General features: G+C 39.6%; 2 long non-coding RNA genes across 3 annotated transcripts in view; one reads left to right on the top strand and one right to left on the bottom strand.

The window, feature by feature from the left end:
• Window positions 1–23,328, top strand: part of LOC113618338 (uncharacterized) — a 112,609-nt gene that overhangs the window by 15,077 nt on the left and 74,204 nt on the right. The window lies entirely within an intron of this gene.
• Window positions 4,229–19,244, bottom strand: LOC113618340 (uncharacterized). The gene is made up of 3 exons (XR_003431980.1): window positions 19,162–19,244; window positions 5,443–5,448; window positions 4,229–4,239 (listed from the first exon to the last, which is right to left on the bottom strand). It is a non-coding gene; the product is annotated as an uncharacterized LOC113618340 (long non-coding RNA).

Below are 23,328 nucleotides of genomic sequence, written 5' to 3'. Positions count from 1 at the left end.
TGTGGCCTCTCCCGTTGCGGAGCACAGGCTCCGGACGCACAGGCTCAGCAGCCATGGCTCACGGGTCCAGCCGCTCCGTGGCATGTGGGATCTTCCCAGACCGGGGCACGAACCTGTGTCCCCTGCATTGGCAGGCAGACTCTTAACCACTGCGCCACCAGGGAAGCCCTTGAGTTTATTTTTGTATATGGTGTTAGGTAGTGTTCAAATTTCATTCTTTTACATATAGCTGTCCAGTTTTCCCAGCACCACTTATTGAAGAGGCTGTCTTTTCTCCATTGTATTTTCTTGCCTCCTTTATCAAAGATAAGGTGACCATATGTGCGTGGGTTTATCTCTGGGCTTTCTATGTTGTTCCATTGATCTATATTTCTGTTTTTGTGCCAGTACCATACTGTGTTAATTACTGTAGCTTTGTAGTAGTCTGAAGTCCAGGAGCCTGATTCCTCCAGCTCTGTTTTTCTTTCTCAAGGTTGCTTTGGCTATTCAGGATTTTTTGTGTTTCCATACAAATTGTGAAATTTTTTGTTCTAGTTTTGTGAAAAATGCCATTGGTAGTTTGATAGGGATTTCACTGAATCTGTAGATTGCTTTGGGTAGTAGAGTCATTTTCACAAAGTTGATTCTTCCAATCCAAGAACATGGTATATCTCTCCATCTGTTTGTATCATCTTTAATTTCTTTCATCAGTGTCTTATAGTTTTCTGCATACAGGTTTTTTGTCTCCTTAGGTAGGTTTATTCCTAGGTGTTTTATTCTTTTTGTTGCAATGGTAAATGGGAGTGTTTCCTGAATTACTCTTTCAGATTTCTCATCATTAGTGTATAGGAATGCAAGAGATTTCTGTGCATTAATTTTGTACCCTGCTACTTTACCAAATTCGTTGATTAGCTCTAGTAGTTTTCTGGTAGCATCTTTAGGATTCTCTGTGTATAGTATCTTGTCATCTGCAAACAGTGACAGCTTTACTTCTTCTTTTCCAATTTGGATTCCTTTTCTTTCTTTTTCTTCTCTGATTGCTGTGGCTAAAACTTCCAAAACTATCTTGAATAATAGTGGTGAGAGTGGACAACCTTGTCATGTTCCTGATCTTAGTGGAAATGGTTTCAGTTTTTCACCATTGAGAACGATGTTGGCTGTGGTTTTGTCATATATGGCCTTTATTATGTTGAGGTAAGTTCCCTCTGTGCCTACTTTCTGGATGGTTTTTATCATAAATGGGTGTTGAATTTTGTCAAAAGCTTTTTCTGCATCGATTGAGATGATCATATGGTTTTTCTCCTTCAATTTGTTAATATGGTGTATCACATTGATTGATTTGCGTATATTGAAGAATCCTTGCATCCCTGGGATAAATCCCACTTGATCATGGTGTATGATCCTTTTAATGTGCTGTTGGATTCTGTTTGCTAGTATTCTGTTGAGGATATTTGCATCTATATTCATCAGTGATATTGGCCTGTAGTTTTCTTTCTTTGTGACATCCTTGTCTGGTTTTGGTATCAGTGTGATAGTGGACTCATAGAATGAGTTTGGGAGTGTTCCTACCTCTGCTGTATTTTGGAAGAGTCTGAGAAGGATAGGTGTTAGCTCTTCTCTAAATATTTGATAGAATTTGCCTGTGAAGCCATCTGGTCCTGGACTTTTGTTTGTTGGAAGATTTTTTTTTTTTTTTTTTTTTTGCGGTACGCCGGCCTCTCACTGTTGTGGCCTCTCCCGTTGCAGAGCACAGGCTCCGGACGTGCAGGCTCAGCGGCCATGGCTCATGGGCCCACCCGCTCTGCGGGCATGTGGGATCCTCCCGGACCGGGGCACAAACCCGCGTCCTCTGCATCGGCAGGCGGACTCTCAACCACTGCGCCACCACGGAAGCCCCTGTTGGAAGATTTTTAATCACAGTCTCAAATTCAGTACTTGTGATTGGTCTGTTTATATTTTTTATTTCTTCTTGGTTCAGTCTTAGAAGGTTGTGCTTTTCTAAGAATTTGTGCATTTCTTCCAGGTTGTCCTTTTTATTGGCATATAGTTGCTTGTAGTAATCTCTTATGATCCTTTGTATTTCTGCAGAGTCAGTTGTTACTCCTTTTTCATTTCTAATTCTATTGATTTGAGTCTTCTCCCTTTTTTTTCTTGATGAGTCTGGCTAATGGTTTATCAATTTTGTTTACCTTCTCAAAGAACCAGCTTTTAGTTTTATTGATCTTTCCTATTGTTTCCTTCATTTCTTTTTCATTTATTTCTGATCTGATCTTTATGATTTCTTTCCTTCTGCTAACTTTGGGGGGATTTTTTTTGTTCTCCTTTCTCTAATTGCTTTAGGTGTAAGGTTATGTTGTTTATTTGAGATGTTTCTTGTTTCTTGAGGTGGGAATATATTGCTATAAACTCCCCTCTTAGAACTCTGCTTTTGCTGCATCCCATAGGTTTGGGGTTGTCGTGTTTTCATTGTAATTTGTTTCTAGGTATTTTATTATTTCCTCTTTGATTTCTTCAGTGATCTCTTATTTATTAAGTAGCATATTGTTTAGCCTCCATGTATTTGTATTTTTTACAGATTATCTCCTATAATTGATATGTAGTCTCATAGTGTTGTGGTTGGAAAGATACTTGATACGATTTCAATTTTCTTAAATTTACCAGCACTTGATTTGTGACCCAAGATATGATCTATCCTGGAGAATGTTCCATGAACATTTGAGAAGAAAGTGTATTCTGTTGTTTTTGGATGGAATGTTCTATAAATATCAATTAAGTCCATCTTGTTTAATGTAGCATTTAAAGCTTGTGTTTCCTTATTTATTTTCAGTTTGGATGATCTGTCCATGGGTGAAAGTGGGGTGTTAAAGTCCCCTACTATGAATGTGTTACTATCAATTTCCCCTTTTATGGCTGTTAGCATTTGCCTTATGTATTGAGGTGCTCCTATTTTGGGTGCATATATATTTACAATTGTTATATCTTCTTCATGGATTGATCCCTTGATCATTATGTAGTGTCCTTCTTTGTCTCTTGCAGTAGTCTTTATTTTAAAGTCTATTTTGTCTGATATGAGAATTGCTACTCCAGCTTTCTTTTGATTTCCATTTGTATGGAGTATCTTTTTCCATCCCCTCACTTTCAGTCTGTATGTGTCCCTAGGTCTGAAGTAGGTCTCTTGTAGACAGCATATATATGAGTCTTGTTTTTGTAACCATTCAGCCAGTCTGTGTCTTTTGGTGGGACATTTAATCCATTTACATTTAAGGTAATTATCAATATGTATGTTCCTATTACCATTTTCTTAATTGTTTTGGGTTTGTTATTGTAGGTCTTTTCCTTCTCTTGTTTCCTGCCTAGAGAAGTTCCTTTAGCATTTGTTGTAAAGCTGGTTTGATGGTGCTGAATTCTCTTAGCTTTTGCTTGTCTGTAAAGGTTTTAATTTCTCCATCAAATCTGAATGAGATCCTTGCTGGGTAGAGTAATCTTGGGTGTAGGTTTTTCCCTTTCAGCACCTTAAGTGTGTCCTGCCACTCCCGTCTGGGTTGCAGAGTTTCCGCTGAAAAATCAGCTGTTAACCTTATGGGGATTCCCTTGTGTGTTATTTGTTGTTTTTCCCTTGCTGGTTTTAATATTTTTTCTTTGTATTTAATTTTTGATAGTTTGATTAATATGTGTCTTGGTGTGTTTCTCCTTGGATTTATCTTGTATGGGACTCTCTGCTCTTCCTTGACTTGATTGACTATTTCCTTTCACATATTTTCTCAGTCCCTTTGTTTTTCTCCTCTTCTTCTGGGACCCCTATAATTCGACTGTTGGTGCGTTTAATGTTGTCCCAGAGGTCTCTGAGACTGTCCTCAATTGTTTTCATTCTTTATTCTGCTCTGTGGTAGTTATTTCTACTATTTTATCTTCCAGGTCACTTATCCATTCTACTGCCTCAGTTATTCTGCTATTGATTCCTGTAGAGAAGTTTTAATATTATTTATTGTGTTGTCCATCATTGTTTGTTTGCTCTTTAGTTCTTCTAGGTCCTTGTTAAACATTTCTTGTATTTTCTCCATTCTATTTCCAGATTTTGGATCATCTTTACTATCATTACTCTGAATTCTTTTTCAGGTAGACTGCCTATTTCCTCTTCATTTGTTTGGTCTGGTGGGTTTTTACCTTGCTCCTTCATCTGCTGTGTGTTTCTTTGTCTTCTCATTTTGCTTCACTTACTGTGTTTGGTGTCTCGTTTTCACAGGTTGCAGGTTCATAGTTCTCGTTGTTTTTGGTGTCTGCCCCCAGTGGCTAAGGTTGGTTCAGTGTGTTGTGTAGGCTTCCTGGTGGAGGCCACTAGTGCCTGTGTTCTGGTGGATGAGGCTGGATCTTGTCTTTCTGGTGGGCAGGACCACATCCAGTGGTGTGTTTTGTGGTGTCTGTGACCTTATTAAGATTTTAGGTAGCCTCTCTGCTAATGGGTAGGGTTGTGTTCCTGTCTTGCTAGTTGTTTGGCATAGGGTATCCAGCACTGTAGCTTGCTGGTCATTGAGTGGAGCGGGGTCTTTGCGTTGAGATGGAGATCTCTGGGAGAGTTTTTGCCGTTTCATATTACATGGAGCCAGGAGATCTCTGGTAGACCAATATCCTGGACTCAGCTCTCCCACCTCAGAGGCACAGGCCTGACACCCAGCCAGAGCACCAAGACCCTGTCAGCCACATGGCTCAGAAGAAAAGGGAGAAAAAAAGAAAGAAAGAAAGAAGAGAGCAGCCAAACCAAAAAATAAATCCATCAATGATAACAAGCGCTAAAAACTATACTGAAAAAAACAAAAAAAAGAAAAAAGAAAAAAGAAAAAAAAAAAACAGACAGAACCCTAGGACAAATGGTAAAAGCAAAGCTATACAAACAAAATCACACAAAGAAGCATACGCATACACACTCACAAAAAGAGAAAAAGGAAAAAATATATATTAAAAAAAAAGGAGGAAGAGAGCAACCAAATCAATAAACAAATCTACCAATGATAATAAACTCTAAATACTAAACTAAGATAAACATAAAGCCAGGGATAAATTAGATGCAGAAAGCAAACCCCAAGTCTACAGTTACTCCTAAAGTCCACCACCTTAGTTTTGGGGTGATTCGTTGTCTGTTCAGGTATTCCACAGATGCAGGGTACATCAAGTTGATTGTGGAGGTTTAATCCGCTGCTCCTGAGGCTGCTGGGATAGATTTCCCTTTCTCTTTGTTCGCACAGCTCCTGGGATTCAGTTTTGGATTTGGCCCCGCCTCTGCGTGTAGGTCACCTGAGGGCATCTGTTCTTCGCTCAGACAGGATGGGGTTAAAGTAGCAGCTGGCTCTGGCTCACTTAGGCCTGGGGGAGGGAGAGGGCAGGGTAAGGAATGCGGGCTGAGCCTGTGATGTTGCAACAGCCTGAGGCACACCATGTGTTCTTCCGGGGGAGTTGTCCTTGGATCACGGGACCCTGGCAGTGGCGGGCTTCACAGACTCCCGGTAGGGGAGGTGTAGATAGTGACCTGTGCTTGCACACAGGCTTCTTGGTGGCAACAGCAGCAGCCTTAGCGTTTCATGCCCATCTCTGGGGTCCACACTGATAGCCGCGGCTCACACCCGTCTCTGGACCTCGTTTAGGCGGTGCTCTGTATCCCCTCTCCTCGCGCACCGCACAATGGTCTCTTGCCTCTTCGGCAGCTCCAGACCTTTTCCTGGACTCCCTCTCTGCTAACTGTGGCGCACTCGCCCCCTTCCAGCTGTGTTCACGCAGCCAACCCCAGTCCTCTCCCTGGGATCTGACCTCCGAAGCCCGAGCCTCAGCTCCCAGCCACCACCTGTCCCGGTGGTTGAGCAGACAAGCCTCTTGGGCTGGTGATTGCTGGTCAGCACCAATCCTCTGTGCGTGAATCTCTCCGCTTTGCCCTCCGCACCCCTGTTGCGGCGCTCTCCTCCGCGGCTGCGAAGCTCCCCACCTCCGCCAGCCGCAGTCTGTGAAGGGGCTTCTAGTGTGTGAAAACCTTTCCTCCTTCACGGCTCCCTCCCACTGGTGCAGGTCCCGTCCCTATTCTTTTGTCTCTGTTTATTCTTTTTTCTTTTGCCCTACCCAGGTACATGGGGAGTTTCTTGCCTTTTGGGAGGTCTGAGGTCTTCTGCCAGCATTCAGTAGGTGTTCTGTAGGAGTTGTTCCACACGTAGGTGTATTTCTGATGTATCTGTGGGGAGGAAGGCGATCTCTGTGTCTTACTCCTCCTCCACCTTGAAGGTCCCCTTTTATTTTAGCTTTTGAAATAAACATTTATGTTAGATTTTTTTTTTTGCATAGGTGTATATACTAGTTTCAAACAGTTTTTAGATCCTCAATAAAACATATCTTTTAGGAACTTTTACTTTTAGCACTTTGCTAGCCAAGTCCTTTAAAAATAATAAAAAGTTATAACATTTCTTTTACAATATTTTAAAATATAGAATTTTGATTAACATTGACTGGGTGTAATGCCAATGAATTCAAACTAGTGATGTTTATTAAATTTAAGGAAATTGCCCGATAACATCTATCTTACTACAACAACTCAACTCTCATGGTGGCAAGCCCCAATTCCAATAAATTCCTTATGAACCGGGAAACACCTCCTTAGGACTTAGTTTTCTTAACCTACAAAATGAGGGTGATGGAGGAATTCTGACATGAGTTGCTCTTGTCAGATGATCCTTCTACATATAACAATGATAAACTGTAAGTTTATCCTTAGAATGACCAAAAGTAAGCAGATTCTGGAGGGCAGTTGACCGTTTGTAAGAAGGGAGATACTCAGATCCCTGTTTTCACAGTTTCTACCCTAAGAACTGGCCTCAGTCTGCTCCCTGCAGGTTGGCTAAAATTCTGCTGCAAAACGCCGGGTATTTTGGCTTGAAGAATGAGAGGTATGAGTTTGGGATAAGTATAGTTGCTGGAAAGTAAGTGGAAGATCCAAGGTAGGAGGGATCCAGAGAAGGGAATCCTAAAATCTTTTTAATAAATCTTCTGCTGATGCCTGAACCATGCCTGCTCAGGACAAACTTTAAGCAACCAAGCCCAAAAGATATAGTCCAATTAAGTCAATTGCATGCTAAACCAAACCAACCAAACATACAAAAAAACTAACTTTCTTTGGGAAAGTATTACAGACTCCAAGATGTCTGGAAAATAACATTTACAATGTTAAGGATACAACCTAAAATTACTTAATAAATCAAGAAATATGGGAATGTGACTCATTTTTGAGACAAAAGACAATCAACAAAGATCAACCCGGGGATGCCCCAGATGTTGAAGCTAGCAGACAAAGATTTAAAGCAGTTACTATAAAACAGCAGTCTCCAACCTTTTTGGCACCAGGGACCGGTTTCATGGAAGACAGTTTTTCCTCAGGGGGGTGGGGGTGGATGGTTCCGGGATGATTCAAGCACATTACATTTATTGTGCACTTTATTTCTGTTATTATTACACTGTAATATATAAGGAAATAATTATACAACTCACTATAATGCAGAATCAATGGGAGCCCTCAGCTTGTTTTTCTGCAACTAGATGGTCCCATCTGGGGGTGATGGGAGACAGTGACACCCGAAGTGTGTTGCTTATATCCAGTCTACTCTGTACTCTTGTTTTGGTGGCTGTTACTGCAGAAAACCCTGCTTCACAAAGATAGGATATTGGAAATGGAAGCAGGCTTTTCAGTGCTTTTGTGGCAGTCTCAGGATATTCCGTCTTGACTTTAATCCAGAACATACGGAGATTTGAAGTTGTCTCAAACATACTTTTAAGGCCACCATCATTTGCAATCTCAAGCAGTTGATCCTCTTCTAGCACGGACAAAGTCGATTCACCTGGCTTATTTACAAATGGGTTGCGGATCCATTCCTTCCCAGTTCGGGGGTCTTTGTAGTTGGGAAGTAATGCTCAAACTCTTTTGAAAGCTGAGATAGGTGATCATGCACCAGCTGGGAGAAAGAAGGCCCTGGTTGAGTCCCTTTCAAAATCTCTGCTAATGTTTGAAACATGTCAAAAATCCCAGTGTTCACTCGTCACCCACATAATTTCAGTTTGGCTTTGAATGGAGCCACTTTATCTGCAGACTTGAACACAGTTGTTGTTCTCCCTTGAAGTGACAGATTGAGTTCGTTCAGCAGGTTGAATATGTCACACAAGTAAGCAAGTTTTGCAACCCATTCAGTATCACTGAAATGTGTTGCCAGTGGTGACTGTTTTTCTAAAACAAATCTCTGGAGTGGCTCTTATAACTCAGATACTCTGGCCAGTGATCTACCTTTAGAAAGCCACCTCACTTCTGTGTATAAGAGAAGACGTGTGTGCTCTGTGTCCATCTCCTCACAGAGCTGTGCGAACAGATATGAGTTAAGGGCATGTAGTTTAATGTGGTTGATAATTTTAATCACCTCCTGCAAAACGTTGTTAAGTTCAGGTGACATTTTTCAGCTGGCCAGCATTTCTCTATGGATGACACAGTGCATAGACTCACGTTCAGAAGCAACCTCTTTGATCCAAGTAGTGAAACCAGAAAACTGTCCAGTCATGGCAGCCACTCCGTCCGTGCATATACCAACACAAAATGACCAATTCAGTTTTCCTCATATGTAATCATTCAAAGACTTGAATAGTTCTGCAGCTGTGGTGTTGCTTGGCAACAAAAGTGCACATAACATATCCTCCTGCACATCCTCCTGAAAAATATATCACACAAATACAAGCATTGTTGCCTTGTTGTCAACATTGGTAGACTCGTCAACCTGGACTGCGTACCACGGTGACTCATTAATCCTCTCTAACAATTGTGCCTCAATATCCTCTGCTAGTTCCTCAATTCGTCTAGTTATGGTGCTAGCTGAAAGAGGAACATGTGCCACCTTTTGAACTGCAGCCTCTCCTAAAAGTTGTCCTTAGCAGCAGGCAGGATCAACTCTTCACCAGTAGTGAAGGGCTTCTTAGCTTTAGCAATGCAGTTAGCCACTAAGAATGATGCTCTCAGGGCAGACACATTTGATGAAGTGGTGGCCTTCAATAATTGCTTCTGTTCTTTGTGTGCACGTTTTTTTCTTTTGAAAAACTCCAAAGGCTTGTCTTTTAATGCAGGGTGCTTGGTCTCCATGTTGCAAAGCAGTTTTTAAGGTTTCATGTCTTCGTTGGATAGCTGGTTGCCACATATTATACAAAGCAGGCTTGGAGAATGTGAATCACCTGTTGCAATGAACCCATTAATTTAAGTAGGACTCTTGGTATTTTCTTTTAAATGCAGCTTTCTTTTTGTTGGCAGTCTTAGAGTCTTCTGTCTCATCACTGGGTCTTTCCCCCTTTTCAAAGAAGCTCTCCAGAGATGTTTGTTTTTTACTCATTTTGGCTAGGGTTAACTTATGGGCTTACCAAAACTGTGAGTGAGACAAGTGCACAGTGTGGGGAAAGAGGCACAGATGGAAGTGATAAATAAAATAATGGGCGGGCCCTGCATGGACTAAAATAAGTGTCAGATTCTGACTTAAAGACTGCCTCCAGATGTAGCTTAATTGTCATTTGCTTGCAAATGATAGGGTTTTGATATGAGTCTGCATTTGCTTGCAAATGATAGGGTTTTGATATGAGTCTGCAAGCAATTGATTTATTATGGTCTCTCTGCAGTCAAACCTCTCTGCTAATGATAATGTGTATTTGCAGCCGCTCTCCAGCACTAGCTAGCCTCACCACCTCAGTTCCACTTCAGATCATCAGGCATTAGATTCTCATAAGGATTGCGCAACCTAGATCTCTCACATGCACAGTTCACAGTAGGATCACACTCCTATGAGAATCTAATGCAGCTGCTGATCTGACAGGAGGTGGAGCTCAAGTGGTAATGTGAGTGATGGGGAGCGGCTATAAATACAGATGAAGCTTCGCTCACTCACCCACCACTCACCTCCTGCTGTGCAACCCAGTTCCTAACAGGCCACGGACCAGTAGCGGTCTGTGGCCTGGGGGTTGGGGACCCCTGCTATAAAACATATTCAAGGATGTAAAAGAAAATATGTGCATTATGAATGAAATATAGGATATTTAACAGAGAAAGAGAAACTATAAAAAAGAAACAAATGGAAATTCCAGAACTAAAAAATGTACTATCTGAAATAAAAACTTACCTGATGTATTTAGCAGCAGAATGCAAACGAAGAAAGAGTCAGCAAAGCTGAAGATATATTAATAGAAATTATTGGGACTTCCCTGGCAGTCCAGTGGTTAGGACTCCACACTTCCACTGCAGGGGGCAAGAGTCCAATCCCTGGTCGGGGAACTAAGATCCCGTATGCTGCACGGTGAGGCCAAAAAAAGAAAAAATTAATTAATTAATAGAAATTATCTAACCTGAGGAACACAGAGAAAAAATATTGAAGTAAAAATGAACAAGCCTCAGGGACCATATTGAAAGCTCTAAGAATGTGTAATTAGAGTCCCAGAAGGAGATGAGAGAAAGGAATAATGGGCAGAAATAATATCTAAGGAAAACATGGCTGAATATTTTCCAAATTTGGTGAAAGATGTAACTGTACATTTTCAAGAAGCTTAACAAACCTTAAATGAGATAGAAACAAAGAAAACCACACTGATGTATAATAAAGAATTTGGCTGGTCTTTGTCCCTAGTTCCTGGGAAATAACCTCTAAATCTCTGGAATTTCTTGGAGTGATAGAAATGTCTTTGTTACTCATGGTGAGCCTCTAGACCCACACCTGAGTTTATGCTAATGAGATGACTCAGAATGGGGGCTAGCCACACCAGAAAGACCAACCAGGTAATTACAGGGTTGGGGCTTTTTAGTCATGTGATATGAGCCCAGCCTCTGAAGAGGGCAGAATTGGCTGGAGATTGAGTTCAAGCACATGGCCAATGATTCAATCAACAAAGTCTATGTAATGAAACTCCAGTAAAAACTCTGGGCACTGAGGTGAGAGAGCCTGATTGGTATTTATACCTTAATGTGCCTGGAAGTTGAGGCATTCTGAGAACACAAAAGCTTTGTGTGTGGGACCCCCAGACCTCACTCTATGGGTCTTTTCACTTGGCTGCTCCTGATTTACATTCTTTATAATAAAACTATAATTATAAATGTAGTACTTTCCTGAATTCTGTGAGTCATTCTAGTGAATTATAATACTTCAGGGAGTACTTGGAACCCCTGAATTTGTAGCCAGTTGATCAGAAGAATGGTGACCTGAGAACTCTGGAATTTACATCTGGCTTCTGAAGTGAGGGTAGAATTATGCTCCTAACTTCTGAAATTTGACCTAATTCTAGCTGGTTAACATCAGAATTGCATTGCACACACCTAGGCACATTATCATCAAATTTGAGAAAACTAAAGGTGTTTTGAAAGCTGTTGGAGAAAAATGACACATTGCATACGAGGGAACTATGATTTGAATTATTGACGACCAGAACACAGTGGAACAACATCTTTAAAGTGCTGGAGGGGAAGGGAGAACAAGCCCACATCAAATCAGAATTCTACATCCAGTGAAAATGATCTTCCAAGAATGAAATGCATTTTCAGAAAAAGAAAGCTAAAAGGATATATTGACAGTGGGCATGTACTATAAGAAATACTAAGGGGCTTCCCTGGTGGCACAGTGGTTGAGAGTCCGCCTGCTGATGCAGGGGACATGGGTTCGTGCCCCAGTCCGGGAAGATCCCACATGCCGCGGAGTGGCTGGGCCCGTGAGCCATGGCCGCTGAGCCTGCGCATCCGGAGTCTGTGCTCCGCAATGGGAGAGGCCACAACAGTGAGAGGCCCGTGTACCGCAAAAAAAAAGAAATAGTAAGGAAGTTTTACACACTAAAGAGAAATAAAAACAGATGAAAATTCAGATCTTGACTGTGGGGGGGATGAGAGCACTGGAAATTATAACATTGTATCATAGAGTTTTAATGTATGTAGATGTTATACATTTGACAACTTTAGCAAAAACAGGCAAGGGTGAGTAAATGAACTCCTACCTTGCAAGATTTCTGTATTTGACATGAATTGATTCAATATTAACCCTAAGTAGCCTGTTAAAAGTATATATATTGTGATCCTTAAAGCAACCACTAAAAAATAATGCAAAGAGGTAAAGTAAGGATCCTGGAATACATAATGTTTATACATATGCTATGTTTCAGCTAAACTAAAGGTAAACAAACCTAAGCTAAACTTTTTATTTCTTGCTCTTCTTAAATGATGACAACAAACTATTTCTGTTAATGGTCTTTTTTGTCAGGGGTAAGGATTATATGATATTTTTTCGACTTCTCTCTTGAACACTTTTTCTCCTGTCTCAGAGTCAGTATTTTGTTCTTCTTTGTCTCCTGTGTTCCTGAAAAATATAATGTCTACTTTCCCTTCAATTACTCAGCAACTAGTGCTTGTTTTCTCTGCAGGGTACTTGTTTGTTTCAACTTCATTTCCTGCCCTCTTTCTCTCTAAGGTCATTGAATCACACTTTGATAAATACATTGTTATTAAGGATTACTAGAGGCAATTGCAATCATAGATTTTTTAAATTAATGTCTTTCATTATAATGAGTCAGAAAGTCAGTGAATTGAAAAATTATTCTTTTTGTGGGTATTCAGCATTAGTCAACATGTCCTTGCTGTCTGTGGAGTGCTCTTCTGAATTCTCTGGGGGTGTGATTATGGCAGTATTTCCTGGAGAAACAAGCTGTATAAAGAAGAAATGGGATAAATAGATAGCTAGTGGGAAGCAGCCGCATAGCACAGGGAAATCAGCTCTGTGCTTTGTGACCACCTAGAGGGGTGGGTTAGGGAGGGTGGGAGGGAGATACAAGAGGGAGGAGATAAGGGGTTATATGTATACCTATAGCTGATTCACTTTGTTATACAGCAGAAACTAACACACCATTGTAAAGCAATTATACTCCAATAAAGATGTTAAAAAAGAAAAAAAAAAAGAAAAGAAATGGGATAAACAAAAGTGTGACAGAACTTCAGCTAAGTGATTGGAAGGTCGGAAGAATGGGGGCAAATGAATAGGCCACTGGCCTGACTAACCCAGGAAGTCTTCACAGGGAGCACTAGAGTTCTGAAAGACTTGGGTTTGCCTTGTGTAAAGCTGACAAAACTCCCTAAGTGGAGGGAATATCATGGATATGAAGTAGAAATCAGCTAAAGATATTTATTGAGTGTCGATTGTGTCATATGCCAGTCACTAGAAGAACAGGAAGTAAAGATAGTATTATTATAAACTAGTAGGGAAGATTACATGTTCTCATAGAAAGAAAAAAAAAGACAACCAATGTAGTAATAGATGCCAAATATTGTAGTGAAAACGAATACCTAACTGCAGAAGGAAGGCTGAATTAAATGGAAGGGACTTAGAAGTGGGATCAGTGCCTAAATAGAGAGAAAAGGAGAGATATGATATAACTCAGAGATGAAATCTGGGAACGATGGGAATATGCTGGGAACAGAAGGATCATGATAGGGTGGTGATGAATATGTTGCTGCTGGTGAAGATGATTTTATTTATTTATTTTTAAAAATACTTATTGGTCATCCATTTTATACACATCAGTGTATACATGTCAATCCCAATCTCCCAAATCATCACACCACCACCCACAGCCCCGCCACTTTCCCCCCTTGGTGTCCAGACGTTTGTTCTCTATATCTGTGTCTCAATTTCTGCCCTGCAAACCGGTTCATCTGTACCATTTTTCTAGGTTCCACATATATACATTAAGATATGATACTTGTTTTTCTCTTTCTGACTTACTTCACTCTGTATGACAGTCTCTAGATCCATCCACATCTCTACAAATGACCCAATTTTGTTCCTTTTTATGGCTGCGTAATATTCCATTGTCTATATGTACCACATTTCTTTATCCATTCGTCTGTTGATGGGCATTTACGTTGCTTCCATAACCTGACTATTGGAAATAATGCTGCAATGAACATTAGGGTGCATGTGTCTTTTTGAATAATGATTTTCTCTGGGTATGTGCCCAGTAGTGGCATTGCTGTGTCATATGGTAATTCTATTTTTAATTTTTTAAGGAACCTCCATACTGTTCTCCATAGTGGCTGTATCAATTTACATTCCCACCAACAGTGCAGGAGGGTTACCTTTTCACCATACCCTCTCCAGCATTTGTTGTTTATAGATTTTCTGATGATGCCCATTCTAACTGGTGTGAGGTGATACCTCATTGTAGTTTTGATTTGCATTTCTCTAATAATTAGTGATGTTGAGCAGCTTTTCATGTGCCTCTTGGCCATCTGTATGTCTTCTTTGGAGAAATGTCTATTTAGGTCTTCTTCCCATTTTTGGATTGGGTTGTTTGTTTTTTTACTATTGAGCTGCATGAGCTGTTTATATATTTTGGAGATTAATCCTTTCTTCATTGATTCATTTACAAATATTTTCTCCCATTCTGAGAAGTGTCTTTTCGTCTTGTTTATGGTTTCCTTTGCTGTGCAAAAGCTTTGAAGTTTCATTAGGTCGCATTTGTTTATTTTTGTTTTTATTTCCATTACTCTAGGAGGTGGATCAAAAAAGATCTTGCTGTGATTTATGTCAAAGAGTGTTCTTCCTATGTTTTCCCCTAAGGGTTTTATAGTGTCCGGTCTTACATTTAGGTCTCGAATCCATTTTGAGTTTATTTTTGTGTATGGTGTTAGGGAGTGTTCTAATTTCATTCTTTTACATGTAGCTGTCCAGTTTTCCCAGCACCACTTATTGAAGAGACTGTCTTTTCTGCATTGTATATCCTTGCCTCCTTTGTCATAGATTAGTTGACCATAGGTGCGTGGGTTTATCTCTGAGCTTTCTGTCTTTTTCCATTGATCTATGTGTCTGTTTTTGTGCCAGTACCATATTGTCTTGATTACTGTAGCTTTGTAGTACAGTCTGAAGTCAGGGAGTCTGATTCCTCCAGCTCCGTTTTTTTCCCTCAAGACTGCTTTGGCTATTCGGGGTCTTTTGTGTCTCCATATAAATTTTAAGATTTTTTTGTTCTGGTTCTGTAAAAAATGCCATTGGTAATTTGATAGGGATTGCATTGAATCTGTAGATTGCTTCGGGGAGTATAGTCATTTTCACAATATTGATTCTTCCAATCCAAGAACATGGTATATCTCTCCATCTGTTGGTATCCTCTTTAATTTCTTTCATCAGTGTCTTATAGTTTTCTGTATACAGGTCTTTTGTCTCCCTAGGTAGGTTTATTTCTAGGTATTTTATTCTTTTTGTTGCAATGGTAAGTGGGAATGTTTCCTTAATTTCTCTTTCAGATTTTTCATCATTAGTATATAGGAATGCAAGAGATTTCTGTGAATTAATTTTGTATCCTGCAACTTACCAAATACATTGATTAGCTCTAGTAGTTTTCTGGTGGCATCTTTAGTATTCTCTATGTATAGTATCATGTCATTGGCAAACAGTGACAGTTTTACTTCTTCTTTTCCAATTTGGATTCTTTTCTTTTTTTTTCTTCTCTGATTGCTGTGGTTAGGACTTCCAAAACTATGTTGAATCATAGTGGTGAGAGTGGACATCCTTGTCTTGTTCCTGATCTTAGAGGAAAAGCTTTCAGTTTTTCACCACTGAGAATGATGTTTGCTATGGGTTTGTCGTATATGACCTTTATTATTTTGAGGTAGGTTCCCTCTATGCCCACTTTCTGGAGAGTTTTTATCATAAATGGGCGTTGAATATTGTCAAAAGCTTTTTCTGCATCTATTGAGATGATCATATGGTTTCTATTCTTCAGTTTGTTAATATGGTGTATCACATTGATTGATTTGTGTATATTGAAGAATCCTTGCATCCCTGGGATAAATCCCACTTGATCATGGTGTATGATCCTTTTAAGGCGTTGTTCAATTCTGTTTGCTAGTATTTTGTTGAGGAGTTTTGCATCTATATTCATCAGTGATATTGGTCTGTAATTTTCTTTTTTTGTAGTATCTTTGTCTGGTTTTGGTATCAGGTGATGGTGGCCTCATAGAATGAGTTTGGGAGTGTTCCTTCCTCTGCAATTTTTTGTAAGAGTTTGAGAAGGATGGGTGTTAGCTATTCTCTAAATGTTTGATAGAATTCACCTGTGAAGCCATCTGGTCCTGGACTTCTAATCTAATCCTGGATTTCTAATCTCATAGCATTGTGGTCAGAAAAGACGCTTGATATGATTTCAATGTTCTTAAATTTACTGAGGCTTGATTGGTGACCCAAGATGTGGTTTATCCTCTAGAATGTTCCATGCACACTTGAGAAGAAAGTGTAATCTGCTATTTTAGGACAGGATGTCCTATAAATATCAATTAAATCTATCTGGTCTCTTGTGTCATTTAAAGCTTCTGTTTCCTTATGAATTTTCTGTGTGGATGATCTGTCGATTGGTGTATGTTAGGTGTTAACGTCCCCTACTATTATTGTGTTACTGTCGATTTCCTCTTTTATAGCTGTTAGCCATTGCCTTATGTATTGAGGTGCTCCTATGTTGGGTGAATATATATTTATAATTGTTTTATCTTCTTCTTGGATTGATCCCTTGATCATTATGTAGTATTCTTCCTTGTGTCTTGTAACATTCTTTATTTTAAAGTCTATTTTATCTTATATGAGTATCGCTACTCCAACTTTCTTTTGATTTCCATTTACATGGAATATCTTTTTCCATCCTCTCACTTTCAGTCTGTATGTGTCCCTAGGTCTGAAGTGGGTCTCTTGTAGACAGCATATATATGGGTCTTGTTTTTGTATCCATTCAGCAAGCCTTTCCATTTTGGTTGAAACATTTAATCCATTCACGTTTTAGGTAACTATTGAGATGTATGTTCCTATTACCATTTTCTTAATTGTTTTGGGTTTGTTTTTGTAGATCCTTTTCTTCTCTTGTGTTTCTCTCTTAGAAAAGTTCCTTTAGCATTTGTTGTAGAGCTGGTTTGGTGGTGCTGAATTCTCTTATCTTTTGCTTGTCTGTAAGGCTTTTGACTTCTCCATTGAATCTGAATGAGATCCTTGCTCCGTAGAGTAATCTTGATTGTAGGTTCTTTCCTTTCATCACTTTAAGTATATCATTGCCACTCCCTTGTGGCTTGTACAGTTTCTGCTGAGAAATCAGCTGTTAACCTTATGGGAGTTCCCTTGTATGTTATTTGTCGTTTTTCCCTTGTTGCTTTCAATAATTTTTCTGTGTCTTTAATTTTTGCCAATTTGATTACTATGTGTCTCCGCATGTTTCTCCTTTGGTTTATCCTGTATGGGACTGTCTGTACTCCCTGGACTTGGGTGTCTGTTTCCTTTCCCATGTTAGGGAAGTTTTCAACTATAATCTCTTCAAATATTTTCTCGGGTCCTTTCTCTCTCTCTTCTCCTTCTGGGACCCCTATAATGCGAATGTTGTTGTGTTTCATGTTGTCCCAGAGGTCTCTTAGGCTGTCTTCATTTCTTTTCATTCTTTTTTCTTTATTCTGTTCTGCAGCAGTGAATTCCACCATTCTGTCTTCCAGGTCACTTATCTGTTCTTCTACCTCAGTTATTTTGCTATTGATTCCTTCTAGTATAGTTTTCATTTCAGTTATTGTATTGTTCATCTCTGTTTGTTTGTTCTTTAATTCTTCTAGGTCTTTTTTGTACATTTCTTGTATCTTCTCGATCTTTGTCTGCATTCTTTTCCCAAGGTCCTGGATCATCTTCACTATTATTATTCTGAATTCTTTTTCTGGATGGTTGCCTATCTCCACTTCATTTAGTTGTTTTTCTGGGGTTTTATCTTGTACCTTCATCTGGTACATAGCCCTCTGCCTTTTCATCTTGTCTATCTATCTGTGAATGTGGTTTTTGTTCCACAGGCTGCAGGATTGTAGTTCTTGCTTCTGCTGTCTGCCCTCTGGTGGATGAGTCTATCTAAGAGACTTGTGCAAGTCTCCTGATGGAAGGGACTGGTGGCGGGTAGAGCTGATTGTTGCTCTGGTGGGCAGAGCTCAGTAAAACTTTAATCCGCTTGACTGCTGATGGGTGGGCTGGGTTCCCTCCCTGTTGGTTGTTTGTCCTAAGGCGATCCAACACTGGAGGCTACGCAGGCTCTTTGTGGGACTAATGGCAGACTCTGGGAGAGGTCAGGCCAAGGAGTACTTCCCAGAACTTCTGCTGCCAGTGTCCTTGTCCTCACGGTGAGACAGAGCCACCCCCCACCTTTGTAGGAGACCCTCCAACACTAGCAGGTCAGTCTGGTTCAGTGTCCCCTGGGGTCACTGCTCCTTCCCCTGGGTCCCGATGCACACACTACTTTGTGTGTGCCCTCCAAAGAGTGGAGTCTCTGTTTCCCCCAGTCCTGTCAAAGTCCTGCAATCAAATCCCAGTAACCTTCAAAGTCTGTTTCTCTCGGAATTCCTCCTCCCATTTCTGGACCCCCAGGTTTCAAAGCTTGATGTGGGGCTCAGAACCTTCACTCCAGTGGGTGGATTTCTGTGGTATAAGTGTTCTCCAGTTTGTGAGTCACCCACACAGAAATTATGGGATTTGATTTTATTGTGATTGCACCCCTCGTACTGTCTCATTGTGGCTTCTCTTTTGTCTTTGGATGTGGGGTGTCTTTTCTGGTGAATTCCAGTGTCTTCCTGTCAATGATTGTTCAACAGTTAGTTGTGATTCTGGTGTTCTCGCAAGAGGGAATGAGAGCATGTCCTTCTACTCCACCATCTTCGAAGATGATTTTAATAAGAATGGTACATAGCGTGGAAAACATAGTTGCTTATTACTTAGGGATTGTTTTAGATATAATGATAATTAGATGGATTAGTTAACTTGACCTTAACCACCTGTTAAATCTAAGCTTCCACATGAATTTATCATGGCTATTTTTAAAGGTACTATGTACTTTTGAGTTTCACCACTACACCTCCTTTTTGCCAAATGAAAAATATTATTTCAAGACAAATTCTCCAAGTGTTTGACCTATAGCAGTCTTCTGATTCTTCAGCTGTATCTTCTGTCTTAGTCTATTCAGGATAACATAACAAAATACCAGAGACTGGGTAGCTTATAAACAAGAGAAATTTATTTTTCACTGTTCTAAAGTCTAGAAGTCCAAGATCAGGGTGCCTGCATGGCTGGGTTTTAGTGAAGACCCTTTTCTGGATTGCAGACTACCTACTTCTTGCTGTGTCCTCACCTGGTAAAAGGGTCTGGGGATCCCTCTGGAACCTCTTTTATCAAGCACTGATCGCATTCAGGAGGGTTCCACCTGCATGACTTAAACACTTCCCACAGGCTCTACCTCCTAATACCATCACCTTTGGGGATTAGAATTTCAACATATAAATTTTTTGGAGGACACAAACATTCAGACCATAGCATCCTCCCTTTAGTTCTGTGACATCATACCACCCTGGAGCTTGTATAGGCTGATTGTTCTATCTCTTCTTCCTTCACTGATTCTATCTGCAGTTCATGGACCCCTAAATTTGGACATAGTCTTCCATCTTCATCTCAACTTTCTTTTATCAATGTATACTCTCATAGCAAAAGTAATTTTCTGTTAAAACAGAGACCTTTCAACTTAAATTTCTAGCTAAATTTTAGATACTTCAGAAGATCCAGAATCAAATCTAATGCAACACATCCTGAATCAAATTTATCCTCCCCACTAGTCTTCCTTTCCATTTTTCACATTGTCACTGTCACTCCCATAAGGATGCATGCCAAAAATGTTAGTTCTCTTTTCTTTCCATCTCATATCAATATGACCAGTCACCAAGCTTTGTCTTTATGTATTTGAAATATGTCTTGTCACTATCCTAGAAGTTTTGACATGCATTATTTGACAGTAGAAAAGAATATACCTAACACATATTTGTTGGCAACTGTAATCATAAAGACTAGTAAATTTACCATCCATAGAACCTCTCTGTGCGTTCTTCTACATCTCATTCCCTCAAACGTAACCACTCTCCTGAATTTTGTGTTAATCACTTCCTTACCATTAAAATTACATTATCATATATATGTATTTATAGAGAACATGTGGTTTCATTTTGCTTGTCTTTGAAATTTATAAAAATGGTATCTTCTGCAATTTGCTTTTTTCGTCTATAATGCATATAGCTGCAGTCTATTCATTTTCACTGCCGAATTACATCCCATTTTGTGAATGTACCATGGTTAATTTATCTATTCTCCTGTTAACCATTAGGTCATTATGATTGTTTCCATGTTTCTGGCTTTTATGAAGAGTGCTACTATGAACATTCCATTATAGTGTATGTCTCTTGGTGCCCATGTACAAGAGTTTCTTCAAGATCTTTCCTGGGAGTAAAAAGATTTATTGCAGATTGTGTGCTTGTTCAGACTCACAAGATAGTGCCAATTTGTGCTCTAGACTAATTGAACTAATTTACACTCCTCCTAGCACTGTGTAAGAAGAGTCCCTGTTGTTTCATGTGATGGTTAAGTATATATGTCACCTTGACTGGGCCATGGAGTGCCCAGATATTTGGTTAAATAGTATTTCTGGGTAAGTCTGTGATGGTACTTTTGGATGAGATTAGCATTTGAATTAGCAGACTGAACGAAGATGGCCCTCCCTTGCTCTCTCTGCCTGACAGTTGATCTGGGACGTTGGTCTTCTCTTTAACTTGGACTATGATTTACATCATTGGCTCTCCTGGTTCTCAGGCCTTTGGACTTAGACTGGAACTACACCACCAGATTTCCTGGGTCACGAGCTTGCAGACAGCTGATCATGGGACTTCCCAGCCTCCATAATCATGTGAGCTAATTCCTTATACTAAATCAGTCTCTCTCTCTCTGTCTCTCTGTCTCTGTCTCTCTCTCTCTGTCATCTCTCTGTTTATTTAGCCCATGTTTCTCTAGATAACCCTAATACCCTTCATGTGCTCACCAACACTTGATTTTGCTAGACTTCTTAATTTTTGACGACCTGATGGGTGTGAATTCATATCTTATTATGGTCTTTCACTATTTGAACTTCCTTGCTTGCAATGAGGTTATGAATATACTTATTCAATCAGTCATTATTTATGTTTCCTTATTTATGAAATGGCCCTCTAAGCCTTTTGCCTAGTTTTCTGTTGTGGTATTTGTCTTTTTCTTGTTGATTCCTTGGAAGATTCTTATATCTTAGATCCTAATTCTAATCCATTTGTGGTTATATGTGCTGTAAATGTCTTCTCCCAGATTATACTTATCTTTTATCTTTATTTATGGTGTCTGGTGATTAACAGATTTAATTTTAATGTAGTCAAATGTATTAATTTTTCTTTTATGCTTAGCACTACCTGTATTTTATGTAATGCTTGCCAACCTCAAGATCAGAAAGATATTCTGAATTTCTTCTTAAAGTTGTAATGCTTTGCTTTTCACATTGAAATTCTTAATCTACTTGGGATTGATTTTTGCGATTGTATGAGGTAGGAATCTACTTTTTTTTGGCCACACTGCAGGACTTGCAGGATCATCGTTCCCCAACCAGGGGTCGAATCTGAGCCCTTGGCAGTGAAAGCAGAGTCCTAACCACTGGACCTCCAGGGGATTCCCAGGAATCCACTTTTTTTTTTTTTTCTCTGTATGGATAACCAATCGTCTTAGCCTCAGTTAGTGAAAAAGACACTGTTGCCTTACAGATCTGCAATGCTGGTTCTGTCACATATAAGTCTATAAATGTATACGTCTGTTTTTAGGCTCTCTAATCTACTCGGTTAATTTCTCTTTTCCTGAGCAAATGACATCCTGTTTAATCACCAGTGAGTCCCCTTTCCTTATTGTTGTTCTTTAGGAAAAGCTTAGCTATTTTGGATCTTTTCTCTACCATATACCTTTTAGAATAACTTTTCATTAACCCTGGTATGATTTTGGTTGAAAATTTGTGTATTATTTTAGGAAGATAGATATCTTTAGACCACATATTAGCATTCTTTTTGTTGAAATTTTTTTAATGCCTTTCAAGAAAAAAATTCTCCATAAAGGATTTAATGTCCCCGTTGCATTTATTTCTAGATATCTTATATTTTTTTCTTATTATAAATAACATCTCTTTTCTAATTTATATTGTTTGTTTCTCAGGTATAGAGATGCAGTGGATATTTTAGATTGAGCTTATATTCAGACACCTTACAAAACCTTACAAAACTCTTGTAAAATAGTTTGTGGATATAATTTATTATTTTAAAAAACAAACACATACATAGCATTCTTACTATGTGTAGGCACTATTCCATACACTTCACAAATATTTATTTAATTATCTCAACATCCCTATGAAACAGGTTTATTTATTATTTATTTATTTATTTTGCGGTACGCGGGCCTCTCACTGTTGTGGCCTCTCCCATTGCGGAGCACAGGCTCCGGACGCGCAGGCTCAGTGGCCATGGCTCACGGACCTAGCCGCTCCGCGGCATGTGGGATCTTCCCAGACTAGGGCACGAACCTGTGTCCCCTGCATCGGCAGGCGGACTCTCAACCACTGTGCACCAGGGAAGCCCCAGGTTTATTTTTTAATCCCCATTTTACCGATAAGGAAACTAAGTCACAAAGAGATTAAGTAACTGCCCAAAGTCACAAATTTTCCTTTGAACCTAGAAGGTGGGATTTAAATCCAGGCAGTTGATCTCTAAGCTCCACGCTAAACCAATAGCTTTGCTGCCTCCCCACTAGACTGAAAAGTTCTGTTTCTTCCTTTCTAATCCTTATCTTCCCTCCTTTTTTTTTTTAACCTTTCTTTGAGGGTATTGTTTTGAATGTTAACAAAGATAATCCTTGTCTTGTTATTAATTTAAAAGAGAATACTTTTATTTATTTATTTATTTTTAACATCTTTATTGGAGTATAATTGCTTTTACAATGGTGTGTTAGTTTCTGTTTTACAACAAAGTGAATCAGTTATACATATACATATGTCCCCATATCTCTTCCCTCTTGCATCTCCCTCCCTCCCACCCTCCCTATCCCACCACTCCAGGTGGTCACAAAGCACAGAGCTGATCTCCCTGTGCTATGTGGCTGCTTCCCACTAGCTCTCTATTTTACGTTTGGTAGTGTATATATGTCCATGCCACTCTCTCACTTTGTCCCAGCTTACCCTTCCTCCTCCCCATATCCTCAAGTCCATTCTTTGGTAGGTCTGTGTCTTTATTCCCGTCTTGCGTCTTGCCCCTAGGTTCTTCAGCACCTTTTTTTTTTTTTTTTAGATTCCATATATATATGTGTTAGCACACAGTATTTGTTTTTCTCTTTCTGACTTACTTCACTCTGTATGACAGACTCTAGGTCCATCCACCTCACTACAAGTAACTCAGTTTCG

Source organism: Aethalodelphis obliquidens, unplaced genomic scaffold (genome assembly GCF_003676395.1).
Source record: "Aethalodelphis obliquidens isolate GAN/ISIS:26980383/991018 unplaced genomic scaffold, ASM367639v1 scaffold5, whole genome shotgun sequence".
NCBI lineage: Eukaryota > Metazoa > Chordata > Mammalia > Artiodactyla > Delphinidae > Aethalodelphis > Aethalodelphis obliquidens.
The sequence above is the reverse complement of the archived record's forward strand: the minus strand, read 5'-3'. Positions and strand labels throughout refer to the sequence as shown.